The sequence below is a fragment of the Heloderma suspectum genome, chromosome 1, assembly GCF_057233095.1.
Source record: "Heloderma suspectum isolate Gila_16-S chromosome 1, 16-S_ref, whole genome shotgun sequence".
Lineage (NCBI taxonomy): Eukaryota > Metazoa > Chordata > Lepidosauria > Squamata > Helodermatidae > Heloderma > Heloderma suspectum.
This window is the reverse complement of record NC_139458.1, coordinates 369,668,825-369,681,134: the sequence shown is the minus strand read 5'-3', so window position 1 is coordinate 369,681,134 and position 12,310 is coordinate 369,668,825. Positions and strand designations below refer to the sequence as shown.

Sequence of the window (12,310 nt, the reverse complement as noted above, 5' to 3'; positions counted from 1 at the left end):
TCAACATAGGAAGGTGTCTTCTGCCAAGTCAGTCAAGGATTGTCTACGTTGACTGGCAGTAGTTTTTCAGGGCTTTAAACAGGAGATTTGTCAGCCCTATTTGCCTGTAAAGCAACAACCCTTCTCTTGTCCTTAATACTAATGCCTAGGCCCGTGTTAATGAACTCAAATATAGAACTGCTTCCAAAAATCAATTCTGTAACTAGCATGTGACACATTCTCCTTAGCCTAATCATAAATATCAGAGGAATTCACATCACATCTCATCTAAATGATTGCAACTGAAGGGTACAATCCAGGCAAAGTTAACCACTTTTAAAGCCCCTTGATTAACAGGTGAATTAAGCATGTTACTTCTTTGCTCCAGCTGAAATCAATGAGACAGGCATCTGACCTATCAGTCTGATAGAACTTCAGTATACAAACTGGGGAAATAAAAGTTTTGACAAGCAATGCCCTGCAATCATCTTGAAGCTCAGAAGGACTGCTAACTGGATCACAGAGGAATCTTGCTGCTGGAAATTAACAAGTAACATGCAAAGCATAACTCATGGAATAGTTCAGTGTCAGAGAGAAATTGAAGAAGCTGACAGAGATTATTAATGATTGGCCCAAAGTAAAAAACAGAGGTATGATCAACAGAGAATAGTAATTATCTGGCCAGAGAAATAGGTAATGCCAAAACTCTCTGCACAGTTACTTTTGACCACACCATGTACTGTTTATTTTTCAGACTTTATTGACCCTTCCAGACAACTACAACATTTGTGATTGCCCAAGAGGAAATAATGATCCAGTGATTAAAGGCATGAGCTTGGAAGCCCAGGCCACTTTCTAACACAATTGTTCACAACCACTGCTTTTTTGGCTTCAGAGAAATCAGTTAACATCTGTTTCCAAATCCATAACAACAACAGTATGCATAAATAAGGAGGAAAAACCACATGGTCATTAATTTAACTGCTAGTTTGTTTTATATTGAACAATGCCTACAGAATCTACCAAGTAGTACCAGGCGTTACAAAATAAGATAAAAATGAAATGAAGACAAAACAAAGACACCTGCATCATGTCAAATGAAGTCCTGAAACGGATGTGAAGGTCATCTAATCTAAATCCCTAGTGCTGAAGCATGATACTACATATCCAATTATTTAAATGACTAGGGGATGACCCATAGATCAGTGATAGAGCTTTACATGCAGATAATTCCAAGTTCAATCCCTGGCCTCTCCTATTGAAAAGATTTGGGGAGTAGGGCTGGGAAAGACCTCAGCTTGAGACCTTGCAGAGCTGTTGACAGTTGGGCTAGATGGATAAATGGTCTGATTCAGAATAAGGCAGCTTCCTATGTTCACATTTAGCGAACACTCTGGATACAACCAAAATTCACTCTGATACAAACAAAATAAGGAGGAATCAAAACATGGTATTCCAAAGAATAAGAACATAAGAAGAGCTGTGCTAGATCAGACCCAAGTCTTATCTAGTCCACCATTCTGTTCACATAGTGGCCAACCAGATGCCATTATTATTATTATTATTATTATTATTATTATTATTATTGAGAAAGAATACAATAATGTAAGGCTTATAACTAGAGATCTACCAGACTGATTTTTCTCATTTTTGTTTTATATGGAAGCTTGAGCAGTGTAGATGTGCAGAACATTTAACCTTCAAAAAACTTCAAAGCTTGAGCTTTGGGCAGCTTGGGAAAGGAGAAGGGACAGGGATGAGGCAAAGAGGAGGTCAAGGCATATGCCTCACACTGTGCATGTAAAGTAACATGTGACACATGTGTGTCTGCATGTGTAATAATGCTTACTCCTGTGAACTCTTAGAGTGCTGGCTGGGCCAATAAAAGGACAGGCACAGAATGTTGGGACAGGCTGAAGAAATGTCATTTGGTGATAGTTATAGGAGGAGGGAAGAGAAGCTGAGGAGAAAGAGCTGAAAGGATGACAGAGGAAGAAGAGAGAGAAAGTCTACATCATGCGTTTTCGACTACAAACTTCAAGAAACGGTAAATGATCTTTTCAAAAAGAACATCTTTTTTGTTTTCACCTTTGCCAGTGTATTTGTAGTACATTTATTTTAGAAGTGTGAAGTTGTTCCAGTCTCAAGGGCAACGGGCAAACACATTTTTATCCAATAATTCTCAGACTATTAGCCCCTGTGGTGACACGGGATTTGTACTAGTTATTGATTTCATTTCAATACTGCCCAATAGCTGAGGCTCTCAGGGAAGTTCACAACAATCCTGTTATGGGCCTATAGGAGGCCCATAACAGGACATGAATATCCTGTCTGTGTCTGGCATACAGAAGCATACTGGCCCTGAAACTCAGAATAATAAATAGACATCATGACTAGAAGCCATTGATAGCCTTAATCTCTATGAATTTGTCTAATTTTAAAGCCATCCAACATTTTGTAATGGGAAACTCCATAGTTTAACAATACACTGTGTGAAGAAGTAATTTATTTTATCTCTCCTGAATCTTATATCATTCAGCTTCACTGGATGACTCAGGATTTACTAGGAATAAGTTTAGTAAACTGCTCTCAATCTGTCATCCTGATGAGAGGAAATCTTTCCCAGTATCAATATTTTTGACAAATTCAGACATTAAGTATTTTATAAGCAAACTGAACCAAGGTCTCATTGCCTAATATTTTAATCTCCAACTCAGACTTCCAACCATGTGAGTTTTATCCCAAAACATTATGGTACAATTAATAGCTGATTATTAACATTCTCAGGGCTATTTCATCTGTGACATATTCCATTCATGGAGAATCCTAATACAGGGAAAAAACTGTGCTTGCTCATTGGTCTGAAATCAGGACATATCATCCCTTCAGGACTAGAGATACTGGCAAAGTTCACTGGCTTCAGGACTGCAAATGAGCTTCACGGGCTTGGTAATACATGCCTGAAGAGGAGAGGCAAGCATTAGATCCTGTGGAATTTTACTCCAGATTAAAGCTCTTCTCCTTTAGATTTCACCTCTGCAGGTTTGTTCCCCCCCCCCCCAGCTAATAGAACAGCCAATGGAGCAACTTTAGTTTATATGGTGGTGGTGGGGACCCCCGCAGGGGTAAAACCCAAGAGTCGGGTCGGGGACCCACCCCCTGGTGGTCCTCAGCTAGGGGTGAGCCAGCCCACTATAGTGTATAGGGGCCCCTCCAAGGGAAAATTCAAACCTGGGGGAGCCCCCATGATTAGTCCATTAGCCTCTGTCTTAAGTAATATGGGAAGCCACCATAAGGCATGTGAACATTTACTTGTAATAGTACCACACTGAGGGTAATGTTCTGAAATGTCAAATGTGGTGATTTATAAACACACGCATGCATGCATGTGCGCGCTCACACACACACATCTATCTATCTAATCAACAAATAAATGCTCTGATGAGCTGCCTTTACTACATCAACATGAGGACCATTTCATCCATTTGTTCAAATATTGTCCATTATGGAGAACACTTACTCCATATAACTTCTTTTCTTTTCCTTTTTTAACAAAAGCAAAGCTTTGTTGTATTTGTTCCACTGTAATTACTCCCAAGAATGGACTGGTGCTGTAAGATCAAATAATCACTCAAATACTGAACAAGAAATGGTGCAGATCAACTATGGTAAGGAGAAGATGGTGGTGGCCATTCTTTGAGGGAGGAGAGGACAGGGTTGATATCCTAAGTGATGGTCTCCCACATAGCACTCATAAGGTTTTCAGAAAAAGATTAGAAGGTATGTCTATCAAGTGGTATTTATTAATGCACATAGTAACATTTTTATCCTGCCCTTCCTCCAAGGTTCTCCTACCCGTTTTATCCTCACAATAATCCTGTGGAACAGTTTAATAAAAGTAATGCCATGGTTATGAGTAGTTGAATCCAAGGGAAGTATCCAACATAACCCATGTGCCAGCAGGACCTGCCACTGGCACAAGGAGCTAGTGGTCTTAAAGCAACTGGAAACAAGTGGACACTCTAGTTTCTGGAACAGGACTGGTGATGAGTGCAGTTTGCAGAAGGGAGCTCTGCTAATCGGGTTTGCTTTTGGAAGCGCTAGTTCCTGTAATGCTAGTGGTGGGTCCCGTAGGTGCAACTGAATGAGCAAAGGCATAGCAGCAGCATTGGATATTGCCCCACGTCTCCTCAATCCTAGACTGACACTCTAATCAGTACACTGCCTCTCAATTAGGCATGATAGCTAAATAGAACTTCCAAGTCCACAGCAGTAAATCTCTGACTACCATATAATGGACACAAACAGCAGGGGAAGATTGTTGCCATCATGTGCTGCTGGAATGCTGTCCAGAGGCATCTAGTTTATCACTGTTGCAAACAGAATGCTGGACTAGATGGACCTTTGGTTTGATCAATTGCTCTGAAAGTTAGTTGGTTCTCTACCAACTGGATATGGCTTAGAAAGGATCTAATTGTTTGGGGCAGTGTTTTCCCCTCTTCTCTTGGCACTTGATTCACCCAGGCTTATGTTGGCATGGTTCCTCTTTCTGTCTCTACTACAGACCTAGACTCCTAAATGAAAGGCCAGGGGCATATTCTGTGGATGAGCCAATTGACAACAGAATAAAAATGTGGCCTAACCACTATTTCTGGAGGTTAAATAAGCTATTTCTGGAGGTTAAATATCCCAACCCAGATATCAGAAATAGTTCTTCAATTCCGATACCATCCACATGAGAAGTGGCGACTCTCTATAAGAGCGTAACAGTAAAGAGGCAATTAAAAAATGCCATGGTGAGTCACAATAAGGACTTGAAGAGGGATCTTGAAAAGAGATGGAGAAACTCCCCCAGGCATAAGGAATAGAATGGGAGTAAGAGAAAGACCCCCCTCATGGATCGCTGCCTTGTTGTGGCAAAGGGGCTTGCGTAACTCAGTGAAGCCATAAGCTATGCCATGCAGGGCCACCCAAGACGGACAGGTCATGGCAGAGAGTTCTGACAAAATGTGGTCCACTAGAGAAGGAAATGGCAACCCACTCCGGTATTCTTGCCAAGAAAACCCCATGGAACGTATCACAAGGCTAAAAGATATGATGCTGGAAGATGAGCCCCTCAGGTCGGAAGGTGTCCAATATACTACTGGGGAAGAGCAGAGGGTATTTCCAAGTAGTGCCAGAAAGAGTGAAGCGGCTGGGCCAAAGCCGAAAGGACACTCAGCTGTGGATGTGTCTGGTGGTGAAAAGAAAATCCGATGCTGTAAAGAACAATATTGTCTAGGAACCTGGAATGTAAGATCAATGAATCAAGGTAAGCTGGAGGTGGTCAAACATGAGATGGCAAGACTGAACATTGACATCTTGGGAATCAGCGAACTCAAATGGACAGGCATGGGCGAATTTAATTCAGGTGACCATCATATCTACTACTGTGGGCAAGAATCCTTAGAAGAAATGGAGTAGCACTCATAGTCAACAAAAGGGTGGGAAAAGCAGTACTGGGGTACAATCTTAAAAACGATAGAATGATCTCAGTATGAATCCAAGGCAAACCATTCAGCATCACAGTAATTCAAGTCTATGCCCCAGCCCCAACCACTGAGGCCGAAGAAGCTGAGGTTGATCGGTTCTATGAAGACCTACAACAACTTCTAGAACTAACACCAAAAAAAGATGTCCTCTTCATCATCGGGGATAGGAATGCTAAAGTAGAAGTCAAGAAATCACCGGGATAACAGGCAAGCATGGCCTTGGTGTACAAAATGAAGCAGGACAAAGGCTAATAGAGTTTTGCCAAGAGAACACGCTGATCATAGCAAACACTCTTTTCCAACAGCTCAAGAGGCGACTCTACATATGGACATCACCAGATGGTCAATATCGAAATCAGATTGATTATGTCCTTTGCAGCCAAAGATGGAGAAGCTCGATACAGTCAGTAAAAACAAGCCATGGAGCTGACTGTGGCTCAGATCATGAGCTTCTTGTTGCAAAATTTTGGCTGAAATTGAAGAATGTAGGGAAAACCACTAAACCATTCAGGTATGACCTAAATCATATCCCTGATGAATATACAGTGGAGGTGAGGAATAGATTTCAGGGATTAGACCTGATAGACAGAGTGCCTGAGGAACTATGGACGGAGGTCCGTAACATTGTTCAGGAAACAGCAACTCAATCCATCCCAAAGAAAAAGAAATGCAAGAAAGCCAAGTGGCTGTCTGAGGAGGCTTTACAAGTAGCTGAGGAAAGAAGGGAAGCGAAAAGCAAGGGAGAAAGGGGAAGATATATCCAACTGAATGCAGATTTCCAGAGAATAGCAAGAAGAGACAAGAAGTCCTTCTTAAATGAACAATGCAAAGAAATCGAGGAAAACAACAGAATGGGAAAGACTAGAGATTTCTTTAAGAAAACCGGAGATCTCAAGGGAACGTTTTGTGCAAAGACGGGCATGATAAAGGACAAAGAAGGCAGGGACCTAACAGAAGCAGATGAGATTAAGAAGAGGTGGCAAGAATACACAGAAGAACTATACAGGAAAGATCTGAATGTCCCTGATAGCCATGATAGTGCGGTCACTGAACTTGAGCCGGACATCCTAGAGAGTGAAGTCAAGTGGGCCTTAGGAAGCATTAGTAACAGTAAAGCTAGCGGAGATGACAGTCTTCCAGCTGAACTATTTAAAATCCTAAAAGATGATGCTGTTAAAGTGCTGCATTCAATATGCCAACAAATCTGGAACACTCAACAATGGCCACAAGACTGGAAAAGGTCAGTTTACATTCCAATTCCAAAGAAGGGCAATGCCAAAGAGTGTTCAAACTACCGCACAATTGCGCTCATTTCACATGCCAGCAAGGTGATGCTCAAAATCCTACAAGCTAGGCTTCAGGAGTATGCGAACCGAGAACTACTGGAAGTACAAGCTGGGTTTCGAAGAGGCAGAGGAACTAGAGATCAAATTGCCAACTTTCTCTGGATCATGGAGAAAGCAAGAGAATTCCAGAAAAACATCTATTTCTGCTTCATTGACTACGCTAAAGCCTTTGATTGTGTGGATCACAACAAACTGTGGCAAATTCTTAAAGTGATGGGAGTACCAGACCACCTTACCTGTCTCCTGAGAAACCTGTACTAGGGTCAAAAAGCAACAGTAAGAACCAGACATGAAACAACCGATTGGTTCAAAATTGGGAAAGAGTACGACAAGGCTGCATATTGTCACCCTGCTTATTTAACTTATATGCAGAGTACATCATGAGAAATGCTGGGTTGGATGAATCACAGGCTGGAATTAAGATTGCCGGGAGAATTATCAACAACCTCCGATATGCAGACGATAATGGCAGAAAGCGAAGAGGATCTAAAGAGCCTCTTGTTGAGGGTGAAAGTGGAGAGTGCAAAAGCTGGTTTGAAAGTCAACTTTAAAAAAACGAAGATCGTGGCATCTGGCCCCATCACTTCCTGGCATATAGAAGGGGAAGAAATGGAAGCAGTGACAGACTTTACTTTCTTGGGCTCCAAGATCACCGCAGACGGTGACTGTAGCCATGAAATTAAAAGACGCTTGCTCCTTGGAGGAAAGCTATGGCAAACCTAGACAGCATAGTAAGAAGCAGAGACATCACCTTGCTGACAAAGGTCCGTCAAACCTATGGTTTTCCCAGTAGTAATGTATGGCTGTGAGAGCTGGACTATAAGGAAGGCTGAGCGCCGAAGAATTGATGCTTTCGAACTGTGGTGCTGGAGAAGACTCTTACGAGTCTCCTGGACTGCAAGGAGGTCAAATCAGTCAATCCTAAAGGAAATCAACCCTGAGTGCTCATTGGAGGGACAGATACTGAAGCTGAAGCTCAAATATTTTGGCCACCTAATGCGAAGAGAAAACTCTCTGGAAAAGACCCTGATGCTGGGAAAGATTGAAGGCAAAAGGAGAAGGGGACGGCAGAGGATGAGATGGCTAGATAGCATCACGGATGCAATGAATATGAACTTGAGCACACTCCGGGAGAGAGCGCAGGACAGGAAGGCCTGGCATGTTATGGTCCATGGGGTCACGAAGAGTCGGACACGACTGAACGACTGAACAACAACAAGAGAAAGACAGGAGCTGACAGAGTCTAGACATCTGCCCTGGCCATGTTGCAAAGAGACCAGTTCTAAGCCATGGCAACCCCTCCTTTGGAAGATCAAAATTAATTGTAATCCAGACAGTTAACACAGTCTATTCCCTGACTTCCTTTGTTCTTGGACCAACCAAAGGACAATCTATTAAGCTTGAATATGTACAGGTATAATTGCATTTTATTTTTGTTCTGAGCACTTCCACTTGATCTATTTTATCTGCTACTTTTATTCTGTTGTTTTATTATATTGTATTGTTTTGTTGAGTTTTTGTATCATTGTGAACCCTGGAATGTAGATAATGAAAGGGAGTATAAAAATACTTTAAATAAATAAATAAAATAATCAAGAGATCTTGAAGGTTGTATGGTTTGAAAGCCTACAGAATATATTTGACTACAAATGGTCCAGTACACACTCATGTATGCTATAGTTCTCATTGGGAAGTAACAATATACAAACACCAGTCTGGAAAATTATGCAGTATAAATGAGTACAAGTGTCATTAGACAGGAGGATCATTCATAATTGGTCCATGATATGACATTCCAAGGGAAGCACATTTAAAGACAATTCTGCAGTAGGGTGAACAATGCTCCATATTTATTGAAAAGCTTCACAATTCTAGCTCTGGCAACTCTTCATTTTGGGGGTGTATAACATTAATAATCCTTCCAACTCTACTCTTCACCTGCTCCACAGTACATGCATTTCAATACGCGGGAATACTTTACTTTTGCTGTTTGCTAAAATATATATCCTCGCTGTTTTCCTTCCTCTGTCCACTAGCAAAGGTTAGCATAAAATGAAGTTATGGTGATGATTTTAAAGATGTATTTTTAGATATATCTAAAAAGGCATATCTATACATTTTCCTGCCACCCATTCTTCAGTAATTTCTAGGAACAGTTCCAGAAATGCCTATCTCTGACAGCAATTCATCTCTATATTACCATGTTTGTTGCACATACAGTTGCAAACTGTCTTAAAATGTGAGAAAAGTGGCAGTTTTTAACAAATATATTTCCATTGTTTTCAGTTGCGTTCAATAATCCTACCTTTGAGAATAAGACCAGGGTGCTGTATTCAGTTGATCAAGCCTGCTGTACCCACCACAGGCCTCTGTACTTCTCTTTGACGGCAAGGGACGTGTGGCAATTTATCCAAGTCAAGAACACCTCATGACACATTGTATACCATAGAGATGTACTGCAGAACATGGCACAAATTTAGAGAAGTTCAAATGAGTGCAAGAAGCAGGAGATTGGAGCAACTGGCAATGGTCCCAGACATTTTCTTCCAAGCCATGGATCATGTGGAGGATCTAGAGAAAAGAACACAAAGAAAAGGGATTGTTTCAGGAATGAGAAAAATAGAGAAATGAGAAAAAGCAATTTAAATGGTACTTTTTTAAAAAAGTTCAAGCCAGCTTTAATTGTAAAATCATTTGGATATCCAGAGACACGAAAGCCCAGAGTGGTTCAGATACCTTCTCAACTGGCTCAGTCTAGCAGAATATTGAAATCACTTGAATCTTTCAAAACCAGTTGAAACCCTGGAAAATCAATATTATGCTGCCTTGTTTTAACAAACAACTTTTAGGAATTCATTTTTTAAAAATAAGAACTTTCCAAAATTCAAAAATGTCTTCATAAACAGGGCAGAAAGAACTTGAGATTAAAAAAAAAAAAATGAATTGTGGGACAGGGCAAAATTGACTGATCCAGGCAGAGGGCTTTGAGCCCTTAGTTTTTTGAATTCCTATATATTCAACCATGTTTGCTGAATTTGGTTTTTTTTCTGACAGGGTCTTCATCTTTCACAGCTGCAAGGCACACAGGATAACATGTAGCTACTGAATTCAGCAGGTGCAGATGGGTGATAATTTCATTTCGTTCATTTTTTTTTTATAAGACCAAAATTTGCATTTTTTTTAATAAACAGGAAGGAAAGAACTTGAGATAAAAAAAAAATAGGAGAGAAAGCACAATAGGAAGATTTGTCCATCTCTAACAACATTTTCATTCGAATTGCTAGGACTTGCCGTTCCCCTTTCCCCCACGTCTGATTCTAAGACTCTTGACCCAGTTGTTACCCAAAGTAGTTTCTCCCACAACAACTCAGAGTTCCAGGTTCAAATGTCATGGACAACATGGATGTAGCATCCCTGGGTTGTTAAGCACAGCGGAAGCTGGCGAGCGGGCAGGAGCCAGCGCAGGAACTCGCTTGTGCTTGTTCCCAAACAACCCATGGTTACAAACCATGGGAAGTTTCATCATGTGAACCAGTTCTTTGAGTTGCTGTTCCCAGACAAAGTCTGAACCCAAATTTGGAAATACTGGAATCATGAGTGTCAAAAACTGGTTTCTTTATACATCTCAAAATAGTACCATGATATTCAGTTCCCAGTTTCTAGATTAAGAAATTTAATTTCTCAGAAACAACAAATATATGGACATAACGAAACTGCCTTATACTAATTCAGACTCTTTGTCCAGCTAAGTTAGGATTGTCTATCTCAACTAGAGGAGGCTGTCCAAGGGCTCAGACATATGCCTTTCTCAGCCCTGCTTCCTAGAGCTTTTCTACATGAGGCTGTTAATCTGCTGTATCTATGTTTGGTTTTGCCACAGAATTAAGACCAAGCACTACATGAGGAGTATTTCCTTTCCTGCTCTTCCACTACATAACCTCTGGGTGGTACTGTGGTATAGCAGAATAGTGCAAATATACAAGAGGAAATTGTGCCTTCTTTCACTTCCACAATTAAATGCCACATTTTCCCTGCTCTAAAAAATCTCACCTAAAGTGCTGGTTAAACACAGAAGTGAAACTGGAGGGTGCAAATGTTGCCTAAAGAACCTGTAAACAACCACAAGTAGGAAATGACAATCGCACAATAAGAGCCTCATGAAGAAAAGGACCTAAGATCTTTTTAAATGGAGATGTTATGGACTGAACTTGAGACCTTCCTCAAGCAGTGCAGGTGCTCTGATCAATGAGCTGTGAGTCCTCCCAAATTCACAGCTCACTGATTAAAGCATGTGTACTGTGCTCTAAAGTATAAGGCTCTGAACTCACCTCTACCTTTACAGTGATGCTAGTGTTATTTATTATACTCACAGCTGCTTCTAGTCTTGAAATAGAAAAAAAAAACACATTTCTCATAGGGAGTTTGCTAGACCATATGATCTGAGACTCAAAGGACTAAGCTCTGATTTACCCCTCATTTTTGTTTTTGTAAGAGACTTAGAAACACAAGCTTCCCAATGAAACCACTAAATCAAGTGAGGAGACATTTATACCACCTGCAGGCAATTATCAGTCTTCCTAGCACATTCCAAGAATTAAGCTCCACTTGTATCAAGGTACAAATTGCTATCTGCAGATTAAACGGAACATGTTAAATTGTTCCTTCTTGGTCATCTAGAAGAGTTAACCCTGGGTTTAAAAAAAAAAGATTCTACAAATCTTGAGTTAGAGTTTTTAGTAATGATATGAACTTCCTCTTGGATTTTAGTCACGAAATAAGGTAAAACTGAACACTTTCCAGAAAAGATCTGTTTTGCTTGACAAAGTGACCACTTTACGTACTTTTTAGCTGTTACTGTTAATGATGATAGAACAACTGATTTTGCTGATGATACAATTCTTTTGTAAACATTATCTATTTTCTGTTAAATCAGATCATTTATAAGTAAGCTTCTCTGGATTATACCACAGGTTCCTGTCTGCCAGTAGAATAGGCACCCTCCCTCCAGAGCCCACCATATGCTCCTTAAAATTTATCTGGAGGGTTGGGTGACCCTCCAGAGTAGATCTGAGGGATGCATGGGGATGCAGGGGGGGATGAAAGTGGAAGTCCAGTCACACTAGCACCATGTTGGATGATGGATCTCATTCTCTTGGATTTACTTCTTTTTTAAAGGCTCTTTACCATCAATCAGAGTAATCATATCCAATACTCCTAATTTAATACACGTTAATATGGACTGTCATGTATAGATATTCACCATTCTTCACCCTCACCCCCAATGATTTCTTTACACCTTAATGGATATGTGAAAGCAAAAACATCCATAATATTACACTAACACTTTGGTAAAATAATAGAGCACAGGGTTTACCGGCACTAGATGTTCTAGAAAGAAAATTGGGATATAATCAGCCATATCATCTTGGAAAAATAATCAAGGAAACTTGGGTG

General features: G+C 40.6%; 1 protein-coding gene across 4 annotated transcripts in view; it reads right to left on the bottom strand.

The window, feature by feature from the left end:
* Positions 1–12,310, bottom strand: part of CHRM3 (cholinergic receptor muscarinic 3) — a 476,802-nt gene that overhangs the window by 120,776 nt on the left and 343,716 nt on the right. For all 4 annotated transcript variants that reach the window (XM_084832236.1, XM_084832244.1, XM_084832260.1 and 1 more), the window contains one exon: positions 9,162–9,427. The gene's annotated coding sequence lies outside the window, so the exon portion shown is untranslated. The remainder of the gene's footprint in view (positions 1–9,161; positions 9,428–12,310) is intronic.